The following is a 13,180-nucleotide window of genomic DNA, read 5'->3' on the forward strand; positions in this document are numbered from 1 at the left end:
CTAAAGACTCCACCAAAAAGCTATTAGAAACAATCAACGAATACAGTAAAGTTGCTGGCTACAAAATCAACGCACAAAAGTCCATTGCCTTCCTATATACCAACAATGAAATCTCAGAAAAATAATTCAAAAAACAATTCCTTTTGCAATTGCAACAAAAAGAATAAAATACCTAGGAATAAACTTAACCAAGGATGTGAAAGACCTATATGCTGAAAACTATAAGACATTTTTGAAAGAAATTGAAGAAGACACAAAGAAATGGAAATACATTCCGTGCTCATGGATTGGAAGAATTAACATAGTTAAAATGGCCATATTACCCAAAGCAATATACAGATTCAACGCAATCCCCATCAAAATCCCAATGGCATATTTGAAAGAAATAGAACAAAAAATCATCGGATTTGTTTTGAACCACAAAAGACCCCGAATAGCCAAAGCAATCTTAAGAAAAAAGAACAATAATGGAGGTATCACACTTCCTGACTTTGGCTTGTACTACAGGGCTACAATAATCAAAACAGCATGGTATTGGCAGAAAAACAGACACATAGACCAATGGAATAGATTTGAGAACCCAGAAATAAAACCACATAAATAAGGACAGAAAATTTTTGACAAAGAAGCTAAAAACATACAATGGAGCAAAGACAGCCTCTTCAATAAATGGTGCTGGGAGAATTGGATAGCCACGTGCAAAAGAATGAAACTGGACTGCTATTTGTCACCATGTACCAAAGTTAATTCAAAATGGATCAAAGACTTAAGCATAACACCTGACACAATAAACTGCATAGAATAAAACATAGGTACTAAACTTATGGACCTTGGGTTCAAAGAGCATTTTATGAACTTGACTCCAAAGGCAATGGAAGTAAAAGCTAAAATAAACGAATGGGACTATATGAAACTTAAAAGCTTCTGCACAGCAAAAGAAACCATTGACAAAATAAAGAGACCACCAACTGAATGGGAGAAAATTTTTGCAAACAGTGCCTCCGATAAGGGGCTAGTATCCAGGATATACAAGGAACTCAAGCAACTCAACGACAAAAAAACAAACCACCCAATTGAAAAATGGGCAGAGGACTTGAAGAGACATTTCTTCAAAGAGGACATACAAATGGCAAATAGACATATGAAAAAATGCTCAACATCACTAATCATCAGAGAAATGCAAATCAAAACCACAATGAGATACACCTCACCGCATTCAGAATGGCTATCATCAACAAGACAAATAGTAACAAATGTTGGAGAGGCTGTGGAGAAAAAGGAACCCTCATACACTGTTGGTGGGAATGCAGACTGGTGCAGCCGTTATGGAAGGCGGTGTGGAGGTTCCTCAAAAAATTACGAATAGAATTGCCATATGACCCAGCAATCCCTCTCCTGGGTATCTACCCATAAAATCTGGAAACATTTAGATATAAAGACACGTGTGCTCCAATGTTCATTGCAGCTTTGTTTACGGTGGCCAAGACATGGAAACAACCAAAATGTCCTTCGATAGATGAATGGATGAAGAAGTTGTGATGTATATACACAATGGAATACTATTTGGCGGTAAGAAAAGATGATATAGGAACATTTGTGACAACATGGATGGATCTTGAGAGAGTAATGCTGAGCGAAACAAGTCAGACAGTAAAAGCAGAGAACCATGTGATTTCACTGATATGTGGTATATAAACCAAAAACAACAAAAGAACAAGACAAACAAATGAGAAACAGAAACTCATAGACACAGACAATGGTTTGGTGGTTGCCAGAGGGTAAGGGGGGTAGGGGTGGGGGGTGGAAGATGAGGGTAAGGGGGATCACATATATGGTGATGGAAGGAGAACTGACTCTGGGTGATGAACACACAATGGGATTTATAGATGATGTAATACAGAATTATACACCTGAAATCTATGTAATTTTACTAACAATTGTCACCCCAATAAATTTAATTAAAAAGAAAAAAAAAGTAATGCACACATCATGAGCAAAATATAAATGATGAAACAGATAGGCGTTCTGCATAAGGCCCTCAGTAACGTGGAAGAGAATGGGAGAGGCACATGAAACTTACAGCTGTCCAAATTTTAGCCCAATTTAGACTCCAGGTCCTTCTGTATAGCCTACGCTTGAATCCCGCAAAGACCACAGCCAGAACACCAGCTCGATCCAATCCTTTCTTTCTATTCGAAGTAAATATCTACTTTCACAGGTGAGGAGGCCCACCACATTTTGTTTCAGAGACTTCTTTTCACTGTGTAATGATTCTCTCCTATTCAATTTGCAGTGAATGACATCTGTGAAAACTCCTTTCCAAAATTAGTGCTCTCTCTGTAAAACGGTAAAGAACCCCATTATGCAAATATCCAACAACTCACTTATTTCTAGCAAGGGTGGTTCTCCCTTTGGGACCTAAATTTCACTGCCAGTGTTTGTTTTTAGAACTGAGGAGTGTTCTCATAAAGCTCAAAGTGTCTAGGAGGCAGGGTCATCAGAACATTAGAGGACATGTGGTTTAGGAGAGGTGACCTACTGGGAATAAACCTTACATTGTTTTGGTTAAATTTTCACCTCTTCTTTACCATTGGAACATTTAAAAAATACAATTCAGTTTTGTAATATGCCAAAAACATTGTTTTTCCCTCAATTCTTCATGTATAATATCATTTTTGTGATAACAACCAATCAAGAGAAACACAAGCCATGAAACTTCCACTTCCCATCCACGATGCCCCTCACCTTGTGCCCTGGCAAACACTGACCTGCCTTCTTTCCCTATGAATTTTGACAATGTCATTGTGATATCTTCATAGAGAGACAAAGTATGTGGTCTTGGGATGCTAGCTTCCCTCTCTTGCCAATTTCTCTAGATAATTTCTTGTTGTGGACAGTATCAGGACTTCTGTCACCTTTATGTTTGTATCTCATTTAATTTTATAAACATACCAGCTTTGCTTATGCATTCATAAGATGACCTGACATTGTGTCTCTACATTTTACCATTATCTACAGTGCAGTTCTGAATTCTTTATAGGAGTTTCTGGACATCCGTTTTAAACATTATTGTGTATATATCAATCGTCACATGATATTTTCATTCTCAACATACTGGACAAATAGCGAAGTGTTTTTCATGATGCCTATATCATTCTATGTATCCACCAGAGACATGTGAGCATTCAGGTTCTTCCAAATCACATTGTCATCGCACATGTGATCTTTTATCTTTGGTTGATCACAGCATTCTTGAAGGAGTAGCATATTGTCTTATTATGATTTTGATTTGGCATTTCTGACCAATGAAGTGTCCGATTTCATAGCATATTGTTACAGACTGCGTAGCTTCAATAACAGAAGTGCATTTTTCACCATCCCAAATGTCCAATATGAAGGTACCAGAACATTTCTTTTCATGAGTGTCTGTCAACATGAAACTGCTAAGCGTAGTCTGATGCTGAGGGCATCAGGAGGGAGGAACAGCCCAAGCACAGCCATATAAGTGTCTCTCCTCGCAGACTCAACTCTGTTCTCTGCCCAGCATTGGAGCTCTAATTAAAGCCTAGCAGCTGCATGGCCAATCACATATCAGTGTCCTCATATGTCACAAAATGAAAACTGTGACATCATCATACCCTCTCCAGGAGGCTGCAGCCACAGACGTGCCTGGGATGATTTCCTGCCCAGAGACTTATCCAGGAGGACAGTCCTTCCATTTTGAAACTTGTGTGTGACTTCATCATTCTCTGTACTTCATAGAGCTTTCTTTCTCATACTACAGCGGTCCTTGTGTCCAGCAATATTGACTTGCCAGGAATCACCTTGCCACTTTAAAGAGGAGCAAGAACTGACATGCATTCAGTGTGAGTGCTGGCTCCAAAAAGTGCCCCATCGAAGAGTGTTCCTGGAAGAATATGAGCTCCAGATAGAAGTAGACTTGGTCTTTTAGTCTCTGGTGGTGATTTTCAACAAGAGCCAGTTATCATACCTACCATGTTGGGACATCAGGTTCTTGATGGTGCTCATCATTTTCTGAGGAGTGTCCTGGGAGTGTAGGCACATGTAGAGGAAGGATACATATTTGTATGTTGCTCTGTCAGTTCTGATAGGCAGGATAGGCTCCATGGGTCTGCCATCTGAATTCCCAGATGTTTGCCTATAAGCGGCTGATTTCCAAGGGTTGGATTCAATTCAGTAGAGTTCAGGTTCACAAGGAATTAGCTAAGAAAGAAAAAAAAGGTCCACTTTCTTTGTGTATGGGCTCAGTATCTGGCTCACTATATACTGTAATTATCCATATTTTACTTGTCAAAGACACTGAATTTCCCCCGGGAAGACCCTCTCTGCCATTCTTATCTGGTTATGTAAGATTCTCTGCCACCCCTTAGCAATGACATAACAAAGAATTGGAAGTCACGATAGAGTCTCTCACCACACATGTACTCCCATATGCAAAATGTAAAGACACTGTGAGTAAAAGTGTGTTATTTCGGAATGTTTCCTCAATTATGAACGTCAGAGTATTAAAGAAAGGCACATTACATGAGCAAAATGTAAATTTGAAACTGATAGGCATGCCTTAGGAGGCCCTTACTAACATGGAAGAGAATGGTGGAGGCACAGCCGATCCGCACCAATCCGAGTTTAAGTCTGATTTAGACTCTAGGTCCATCTGGATATCCCAGGTTTGACCCCACAAGAGATCACAGCTGGTGCCCCAGCTCTATGACCACTCCTTCCTTTCCACTCAAAGGAAATATCTATGTTCACAAGTGAGGAGGGCCATCACGTTTTGTTTCAGAGACTTCTTTCAAAGTGTAATGATTCTCTCTACCTTTCAATTTGCAGTGAATGACAACTGTGAAAATCCTTTCCAATATCAGTGCTCTCTCTGTAAAACAGTAATGTATTCCATCAGGCAAATATCCACCACTACACTTATTTCTAGCTAGGACACTTCTCCCATTGGAATGGAAGGTTCACTGCAGTGTTTGTTTTTAGAACTGAGGAGTTTTCTCATGTAACCCAAAGGGTCTAACAGGCAGGGCCATCACAACATTAGAGGACTTGTGACTTAGGAGAGGTGCCCTATTGGGAATATCACTTACATTGTTTTGGTAAATTCACACCACGTGTTTGCCATTGAACTTTAAAAATGCAATTCTGTTTTGAAATATGCCACCAGAATTGTGCTTTCCTCAATCCTTGCTATCTAATACACCAGCATTGTGCTTTTCCTCAATGCTTTCTTTTCTAATTACAAACAATCATAAAAACCCAACCCATGCAACTTTCACTTCCCATCCACGCTGGCCCACACCTTACGCCATGGCAAACACTGTCAGTCCTTCTTTCTTTATGAATTTGAATTGTCGGTTGGTTATTTTAATGGAGAGACAGCGTATGTGGCCTTGGGATGCTAGGTTCCCTCTGTTGTGAATTTCTCTAGATACTTTCGTGCTGTGGCCAGAATGAGAACTTCTGTCACATTTGTGACTGTATCTTGTTTTATTTTATACATATACCACCTTGGCTAATGCATTCATCGGTTGATCTGATATTGTGTTTCTACATTTTTGCAATTATCTACAGTACAGTTCTGAATTCTGTTTAGGAGTTTCTGGGCATCTATTTTAAACACTATTTAGCATATTTCAATGGTACAAGATATTTTCATTCTGAACATACTGGACAAATAGCGAACTGTTTTCCAGAGTAGCTATATCACTCTATGTGTCTACCAGGACTTGTGAGCATTCCAGTTCTTCGACATCACATTGTCAATGCACATGTGTCTTTTCTCTTTGGTTGATTACAGCCATTTTGCAGGAGTAACATATTTTCTCATTGCGCTTTCGATTTTCCCTCCATGACCAAAAAAGTAACCGATTATCAAGCAAATTATTATAGACTGTGTGGCTTCAATAACAGAATTGTATTTCTCACCGTCCTGAAAGTCCAAGATGAAGGTGCCAGAACGTTGTTTTCTCATGAGGGTCTGTCAGCAGGAAACTGCACAGCAGGGTCTGATGATGATGGCGTCTGGAGGAAGGAACTGCTTAACTAGAGACACAGAAGTCGTTCTTCTCACCGACTCACACTCTATCACTGGAGGTGTAATGTGTTCCTAGCAGAAGCCTAACCAACTATTTATCAGTATCTTCATGTGTCACAAAAAGACACCTGTGACATCATCATCCCCTCTCCAGGAGGAAGCCACCATAGTGGAGCCTTTGAAAACTTGCTGCCCAGAGACTCATCCAGGAGAGCACTACTACTTTGAGCCCTGTGTGTGACTTCAACTCTCTATGTGATTTATACATACTTCTTTCTTACAACACAGAGGCCCTTGGGTCCAGCCCTAATGACTTGTCTGCTATCACCTTGCCACTTCAAAGCGGAGCAAGAACAGACATGCATTTGGTGTGAGTGCTGGCTCCAAAAAGTGCCCCATCAAAGAGGGTTATCTAATGAATATGAGCTCCAGATAGAAGCAGATCGGGTCGTCTAGTCTCTGAAGGTGATTTTCAACAAGAACCATTTATCATAGACCATGTTCTTGATTGTCCTTTTCATTTGCTGAGTAGTTTCAGGGGTGTGTTGGTACAGAGATAGGAAGGATACACATTTAATTTGGTCTGTCAATTCTGACATGCAGTATAGGCTCATGGGTATGCCATCTGAATTCTCCGAAGCATGCTTATAAACCGGATGATTTCAGAGGGTAAGATATAATTCAGTAGAGGACCGGTTCACCAGGAATTACCTACGGATAAAGGAAGGTCCACTTTCTTTGGATGTTGGCTCAGTAGCTGGCTCAGTATATACTGTAGTTTCTCATATTCTATTGCGAAAGATACTGAATTTGTCTGAGAAACACCCTCTCTGCCAACGTTTAGCATGTGACCTAGCAAAGAATTGGAAGTCACGATAGATGCTTTGACCGCACATGGAGCCCCCCGTCCAAAATGTAAAGACACTATGAGGAAGCGGTTTAAATTGGGAATGTTTCCTCAATTATGAAAATCAGAGTATTAAAGTAATGCACAACATGGGCAAAATGTAAAAGATGAAACAGATAGACATGCCATAGGAGGCCCTCAGTAACATGGAAGAGAATGGGAGAGCCACAGCAAATCCGCAGCATCCGTGTTTTAGCTTTAGTTAGACTCCAGGTCCTTCAGGATAGCACAGGCTTGAAACCGGCAAGAGACCACAGCCTTTGCCCAGGCTCTCCAACCAATCCTTCTGTTCCACTCAAAGGAAATATCTATGCTCACAGGTGAGAAGGCCCATCATATTTGTTTCAGAGATTTTTTTCAATGTGTAATGATTCTTTCCTTTCAATTCACAGTGAATGAAATCTGGAAATACTCCTTTCAAAAATCAGTCCTCTCTCTGGAAAACAGTAATCTACTCCAACAGGCAAACATACACCAACACACTTGTTTCTAGCAAGGGCACCTCTCCCACTGGGACCTAAATTTTACTGGCAGTGCTTGTTTTTAGAACTGTTGAGCTTTCTCTTGTAGCACTAAGTGTCTAAGAGTTAGGGCCTTCACAACGTTAAAGGACTTGTAGTTTATGAGAAATGCCCTACAGTGAATATCCCTTACATTGTTTTGGTAAAATTCATACCACCAGTTTGCCATTGGAACCTTTAAAAAATACAATTCAGTTTTGCAATATGCCACCAACATTGTCCTTTCCACAATCCTTACTGTCTAATACGATGATTCTGGTTACAAGCACTCAACCGAAACCTAAGAGATGCCACTTCCACTTCCCATCCATGCTGCCCCACACATGTGCCCTGGCTAACATTGACCTGCCTTTTTCCCTATGAATTTGACACTGTTGTTCTGTTATCTTAATGGAGAGACAGCATATTTGTCCTTGGAATGCTATTGTCTTTCTCTAGCCAGTTTCTCAAGATATTTTCTTGCTGTTGCCAATATCAGGACTTATGTCACCTTTATGACTGTATCTTGTTTCATTTTATACATATATCACCTTCACTATTACATTAATCAGTTGACCTGATATTGTGCCTCTACATTTTTGCCATTGTCTACATTTCAGTTCTGAAATCTCTTTGGAGTTTCTGGGCATACGTTTTAAACACTATTGTGTATATATCAATGGGCACGTGATATTTTCATTCTCAGCATCCTGGACAAATAGATAAATGTTTTGCATGGTAGCTATATTTTTCTATGTATCCACCTGAGGCATGTGAGCATTCCAGTACTTCCACATCACATTGTCAATGAACATGTGATCTGTTCTCTTTGGTTGATCACAGCATGCTTGAAGGAGTAGCATATTGTCTCATTGTGCTTTTGATTTACTCTCCCTACTGACAGAGTGTTTGGTTTTCATTGCAATTGTAATATACTATGTGGCTTCAATAACAGAAGTGTATTTCTCACCGTCCTGAAAATCTAAGATGAAGGTGCCAGAACATTTTTATCAGGAGGGTCTGTCAAAAGGACACTGCTCAGCAGGGTCTGACACTGAGTAATCAGTAGGAAGGAACATCCTGAGAAGAGACACAGAATGTGCTCTCTTCACAGACTCACACTCTGTTGTGTGCCCTGGACTGGAAATTTACTCCATCCTCAGCAGACACCTGGAGTATCTCATATCAGTATACTATGTGTCACAAAAAGACAATTGTGACGTCATTATCCCCTCTCCAAAGGGCTGCAGCCACAGAGGTGCCTTGGACCATTTGCTGTCCATAGACTTATACAAGACAGTCTTCCCACTTTGAAGGCACTTCAGTGGCTGTGGCCTTCTGGAAAGGGGATGATGATATCACAGTTGTCTTTCTGTGATACATGAGGACACTGATATGTGATTGGCCAGGTGGTTTCTGGACATGGATTAAGGCTCCACTGCACGGCAGACAAGAGAGGGTGTGTCTGTGAAGAGACCAAATTCTGTGGCTCTGCTCAAGCTGTTTCTTTCTCCTTAAGCCCTCAGCATCAGACCTTGCTTTGCAGTTTTCTGTGGACACACCCTCCTGAGAAAGCAATGTTCTGGCACCTTCATGTTGGACTTTCAGGATGGTGAGAAATACACTTCTGTTATTAAAGCCACACAGTCTATAACATATTGCTATGAAAATTGGAAACTGTATTGGTCCGGTAGGGAAAACTGAAAACACAATGATACAATATACTACTGTTTCAAGAATGCTGTTATCAATCAAATAGAAAAGATCATATGTGTGTTGACAATGCGATGTGGAAGAACTGGAACACTCAATTGTCTCTGCTGGATACATAGAATGATATAGCTATCGTGGAATACAGTTTTCTATTTGTCCAGTATGTTGAGAATGAAAATATCACCTGATCATTGATATATACCTGATAGATGCCCAGAAACTCCTAAACATAATTCAGAACCACACTCTAGTTAATAGCAAAAATGTAGAAATACAGTATCAGGTGAAAGCATTAGTGAAGGTGGTATATGTATACAATGAAACAAGGTACAGTCATCAAGGTGACAGATGTCCTGAAATGGGCCGCCACCAGAGAATATCTTGAGAAATTGGCAGAGAAAAGAACTAGCATCCAAGGACACATATTCTGTCTCTCCATTAAGATAACAGAATGACAGTGTCAAATTCATAGGGAAAGAAGGCAGGACAGTGTTTGCCAGGGTGCAAGGTGTGGTCCATCATGTGAAAGGGAAGTGAAAGTTGTATGGCTTGTGTTTCTATTGATGTCTTGTAATATAAAAATTCTATTAAACAGCAAGGACTCAGGAAAGCACAATGCGGTTGTCATATGACTAAACTGAATTGTATTTTTTTAAGGTTCCAATGGCAAACTGCAGGTGTGAATTTTACCAAAACAATGTAAGGGATATTCCAGTAGGCCAACTTCCTAAACCACAAGTCCTCTAATGTTGCGATTGGTCTGCCTACTAGAACCTTTGGGCTACATGAGAAAGCTCCTCATTTCTAGAAACAAACACTGCCAGTGAAATTTAAATTCCAATGGGAGAACAGCCCTAGCAAGAAATAAGTGTATTGCGGATATTTGCCTAATGGTTTAGATTACCATTTTACAGAGAGAACACTGATTTTGGAAAGGAGTTTTCATTGATTTCATTCACTGTGATTTGAAATGTTGAGAATCATTACCCATTGAAAGAAGTATCTGAAACAAAACGTGAAGTTCCTCCTCACCTATCAGCATAGATGTTTCCAATGAGCGGAATGGAAGGATTGGTCAGATAAGTGTAGTAATGGCTGTGGTCCCTTCAGGGTTCAAACCTGGGCTATCCTGAAGGACCTGGAGTCTATATCAGGCTGAAACTTGGATTGCTGTGAATCTGCTCTGCCTTTCCCATTCTCTCCCGTTTTACTGAGGACATACTACTGCATGTTTATCTGTGTCATCTTTTAAATTTTTCACATGTTGTATGTGTTACTTTAGTACTCTGATCTTCAGATTGAGGAAACAACCCAATTTTTACCCTTATGCTCATAGAGTCTGTACCTTTTACCTGAGGGACTCCATGTTTGGTCAGAGAATCTATCATGACATCCAATTCTTTGTTAAGTCACCTACTAAGGGTTCACTGAGAATGTCTTCCCAGGAGGAATTCAGTGTCCTTGACAAGGAGAATATGGAGAACTACAGTATATGCAGAGACAGTTCCTGGTCCCAAACACAAAGCAAGTAGACCTCCCTTTCTTTCTTACATAATTCCTTGTGAAACTGACATCTACTGAATTACATCCAACGTTCTGAAATCAGCTGTTGGATAGGCACACATCTGGTAATTCACATGACAGACGCATGGAGCCAATCCTGACTGTCAGAACTGACAGAGCACCACACCAATCTGTATCCTTCTTCTCCATGTACCAACAGTCTTTCGATACTACTCAGCAAATGATGAGGTGAGTCAAGAACCTGATTCCCCAACTTGCATGATTCTTGTTGTCATGATTCTTGTTGAGAATCATGATCAGATTCCAGGAGGCCTGAACTGCTTCTATCTGGTGCTCACATTCATCCAGAAACACTCTTTCATGGGGCATTTTTTGGAGCCAGCACTCATACCAACTACGTGACAGTTCTTGCTCCTCTTTGAAGTGGCAAGGTGATTCCTGGGAAGTAATTATGTCTGGGTCCAAAGAATTCTGTAGTATGAGAAACATGTCTCTATGTAGTACAGAGAATGGTGAAGTCATAAACAGGGCTCAAAATGGAAGGACTGTCCTGTATACATCTCTGGGCAGGAAAAAGTTTCAAGGCACCTCTGTGGCTGCAGACTCCTAGAGAGGGGATGATGATGTCACAGTTGTCTATTTGTGACCCATGAGGATACTGATCTGTGATTGGTCTGGCAGCTGCTGGACATGGATCTCAGCTCCAGTGCTGGGGAGGCAACAGGGTGTGTGTCTGTGAGGAGAGCGACTTCTGTGGCTCTGCTCGGGCTGTTCCTTCCTCCTGAAGCCCTCAGCCTGAGAACCTGCTGAGCAGTTTCCTGTTGACAGACCCTCCTGAAAAATCAATGTTCTTGCACCTTCATCTAGGACTTTCAGGATGGTGAGAAACACACTTCTTTTATTGAAGCCACACAGTCTATAACATTTTGCTATGAATTTTGGACACTTTATCAGTCAGAGATGGAAAATTGATAGCACATGTAACAATATCTTACTCCTTCAAGAATGTTGTGATCAATCGAAGAGAAAAGATCACTTGTGCATTGACAATGTAATATGGAAGACCTGGAACTCTGACATGTCACTCCTGGATACACAGAATGATATAGCTACTATAAAAATCAGTTCGTTATTTGTCCAGGATGTTGAGAATGTAAACATCATGTGACCATTGCTATATATAAAATAGTGTTTAAAATGGATGCCCAGAAACTCCTAAACAGAAATCAGAACTCCACTGTAGTTAATGGAAAAAATATAGAAACACAATATAAGGTCAACTGATGAATGTATTAGTGACAGAGGTATATGTACAAAATGAAACAAGGTACAGTCATGAAGGTGACAGAAGTCCTGATGCAGGCCACTGCAAGAAAGCACATTGAGAAATTAGCAAGAGAAAATGCTAGCGTCCCAAGGTGATACACGCTGCAACTCCATTAAGATAACAGAACAGCAGCGTCAAATTCATAGGGAAAAAAGGCAGGTCCGTGTTTCCCAGAGCTCAAGGTTTGGGGCAGCATGGATGGGAAGAGAAAGTTGCATGGCTAGGGTATCTATTGATTGCTTGTAGTCAGAAAATTGGTATTAGACAGTAAGGACTAAGGTAAGCATAATGCTGTTGACATATTACAAACTGAATTGTATTATTTAAAGGCTCTAATGCAAACTGGTGGAGTGAAGTTTCCAAAACTATGTAAGGAATATTCTCAGCATGGACCTCTCCTAAATGACAATTCTTCTAATGTTGTGATGTCCATGGCTCCTAGGCACTTTGGACTTCAATACAATGCTCCTTAGTTCTAAAAATAAACACTGATAGTGAAATTTAGGTCCCAATGGGAGAAGTGCCCTTGGTAGAAATAAGTCCGGTGGTGGATATTTTCCTGATGGAGTACATAGCCGTTTTACAGAGAGAGTTATGATTTTAGAAAGGAGTTGTCACAGATTTCATTCACTGTGAATTGAAAGGGAAATTCAGTGTCTGACAAGTAGAATATGCAGAACTACAGCATATACTGAGCCAACTGCTGAGACCACAAACAAAGAAAGTGGACCTTCCTTTCTTCCTTAGGTAATTTCTGGCAAACTGATATCTGCTGAATTACAAACACACCTCTGAAAGCAACCATTTTATAGGCATGCTTTAGGGATTTCAGATGGCAACCCATGGAGCCAATCCCACCTGTCACAACTGACAGAGCACCAGACAAATGTGAATCTTTCTTCTCCGTGTATCAACACTCCCTTGAAACTACTCAGCAAATATGAGGACAATGAAGAACCTGATGCCTCAACTTTCTAGGTATGACTAGTGGTTCTTTTTGAAAATCACCATCAGAGACTAGAATAGCTGATCTGCTCCTATCTGTAGCTCACATTCATCAGGGAACACTCTTTAATGGGACACTTTTTGGAGCTAATGCTAACACCAACTGCATGTCAGTTATTCTCATCTTTGAAGTGGCAAGGTGATCC

Source organism: Rhinolophus sinicus, unplaced genomic scaffold (genome assembly GCF_057876585.1).
Source record: "Rhinolophus sinicus isolate RSI-liver-muscle unplaced genomic scaffold, RSI-T2T HiC_scaffold_22, whole genome shotgun sequence".
NCBI classification, from domain to species: Eukaryota; Metazoa; Chordata; class Mammalia; order Chiroptera; family Rhinolophidae; genus Rhinolophus; species Rhinolophus sinicus.